Source organism: Arachis hypogaea, chromosome 20 (assembly GCF_003086295.3).
Source record: "Arachis hypogaea cultivar Tifrunner chromosome 20, arahy.Tifrunner.gnm2.J5K5, whole genome shotgun sequence".
In the NCBI taxonomy this organism is placed as follows: domain Eukaryota; kingdom Viridiplantae; phylum Streptophyta; class Magnoliopsida; order Fabales; family Fabaceae; genus Arachis; species Arachis hypogaea.
Window position 1 is genome coordinate 88,123,270 of NC_092055.1, and position 2,565 is coordinate 88,125,834.

The following is a 2,565-nucleotide window of genomic DNA, read 5'->3' on the forward strand; positions in this document are numbered from 1 at the left end:
GGACTCTGAAGAGAAAATTAAAAGAAGCTAAATTACAACAATCCAGAGATAACCTTTTAGAAATTTTCGAACAAGAAAAGGAGATGGCAGCCGAAAATAATAATAATGTAAGGAAGATGCTTGGTGACTTTACTGCACCTAATTCCAATTTACATGGAAGAAGCATCTCCATTCCTGCCATTGGAGCAAACAACTTTGAGCTGAAACCTCAATTAGTTTCTCTGATGCAGCAGAACTGCAAGTTTCATGGACTTCCATCTGAAGATCCTTTTCAGTTCTTAACTGAATTCTTGCAGATATGTGATACTGTTAAGACTAATGGAGTAGATCCTGAAGTCTACAGGCTCATGCTTTTCCCCTTTGCTGTAAGAGACAGAGCTAGATTATGGTTGGATTCTCAACCCAAAGACAGCCTGAACTCTTGGGATAAGCTGGTCACGGCTTTCTTAGCCAAGTACTTTCCTCCTCAAAAGCTGAGCAAGCTTAGAGCTCATGTTCAAACCTTCAGACAGAAAGAAGGTGAATCCCTCTATGAAGCTTGGGAAAGATACAAACAGTTGACCAAAAAGTGTCCTTCTGACATGCTTTCAGAATGGACCATCCTGGATATATTCTATGATGGTTTATCTGAGCTATCAAAGATGTCACTGGACACTTCTGCAGGTGGATCCATTCACCTAAAGAAAATGCCTGCAGAAGCTCAAGAACTCATTGACATGGTTGCTAACAACCAGTTCATGTACACTTCTGAAAGGAATCCTGTGAGTAATGGGACGCCTATGAAGAAGGGAGTTCTTGAAGTTGATACTCTGAATGCCATATTGGCTCAGAATAAAATATTGACTCAGCAAGTCAATATGATCTCTCAGAGTCTGCATGGAATGCAAGCTGTATCCAACAGTACTCAAGAGGCTTCTTATGAAGAAGAAGCTTATGATCCTGAGAACCCTGCAATAGCAGAGGTAAATTACTTAGGTGAACCTTATGGAAACACCTATAACTCAACATGGAGAAATCATCCAAATTTCTCATGGAAGGATCAAAAGCCCCAACAAGGCTTTAATAATGGTGGAAGAAACAGGTTTAGCAATAGCAAGCCTTTTCCATCATCAACTCAGCAACAGACAGAGAACTCTGAACAAAATGCTTCTAATTTAGCAAATCTAGTCTCTGATCTATCTAAGGCCACTGTAAGTTTCATGAATGAAACAAGGTCTTCCATTAGAAATCTGGAAGCACAAGTGGGCCAGCTGAGTAAAAGGATCACTGAAATCCCTCCTAGTACTCTCCCAAGCAATACAGAAGAGAACCCAAAAGGAGAGTGCAAGGCCATTGACATAAGCACCATGGCCGAACCTGTAAGGGAAGGAGAGGACGTGAATCCCAAGGAGGAAGACCTCCTGGGACGTCCAGTGATCAATAAGGAGCTTCCCCCTGAGGAACCAAAGGACTCTGAGGCTCATCTAGAGACCATAGAGATTCCATTGAACCTCCTTATGCCCTTCATGAGCTCTGATGAGTATTCCTCTTCTGAAGAGAATGAGGATGTTACTGAAGAGCAAACTGCCAAGTTTCTTGGTGCAATCATGAAGCTGAATGCCAAATTATTTGGCATTGATACTTGGGAAGTTGAACCTCCCTTGTTCATCAATGAACTAAGTAATCTGGATCAACTGACATTGCCTCAGAAGAGACAGGATCCTGGAAAGTTCATAATACCCTGCACCATAGGCACCATGATCTTTAAGGCTCTATGTGACCTTGGTTCAGGAATAAACCTCATGCCCCTCTCTGTAATAGAGAAACTGGGAATCTATGGGGTGCAAGCTGCTAAAATCTCATTAGAGATGGCAGACAGCTCAAGAAAACAGGCTTATGGACAAGTAGAGGACGTGTTAGTAAAGGTTGAAGGCCTTTACATCCCTGCTGATTTCATAGTCCTGGATACTGGAAAGAAAGAGGATGAATCCATCATCCTAGGAAGACCTTTCCTGGCCACAGCAAGAGCTGTGATCGATGTTGACAGAGGTGAAATATTCCTTCAATGGAATGAGAACTCCCTTATGTTTAAAACTCAAGGATCTCCCTCTGCAACCATGGAGAGGAAGCATGAAAAGCTTCTCTCAAAGCAGAGTCAACCAGAGCCCCTACAGTCAAACTCTAAGTTTGGTGTTGGGAGGCCACAACCAAACTCTAAGTTTGGTGTTGAACTCCCATATCCAAACTCTAAGTTTGGTGTTGGAGAAGTTTCAACAATGCTCTGAACATCTGTGAGGCTCCATGAGAGCCCACTGTCAAGCTATTGACATTAAAGAAGTGCTTGTTGGGAGGCAACCCAATTTTTATTTATCTAACTATATTTTTCTTAGTTATATGTCTTTATAGGTTCATGATCATGTGGAGTCACAAAAAAAAAAAATCAAAAACGGAATCAAAAACAGCAGAAGAAAAATCACACCTTGTAGGAGCATCTGTCTGGCGTTCAGCGCCAGAACAGAGCATGGTTCTGGCGCTGAACGCCCAAAATGGGCAGCTTCTGGGCGCTGAACACCAGAACAGGCATGG

General features: G+C 42.3%; 1 non-coding gene across 1 annotated transcript; it reads right to left on the reverse strand.

The window, feature by feature from the left end:
* Positions 1-479: 479 nt before the first annotated feature.
* Positions 480-587, reverse strand: LOC112787924 (small nucleolar RNA R71). The gene has a single exon (XR_003195308.1). It is a non-coding gene; the product is annotated as a small nucleolar RNA R71 (small nucleolar RNA).
* Positions 588-2,565: the final 1,978 nt, after the last annotated feature.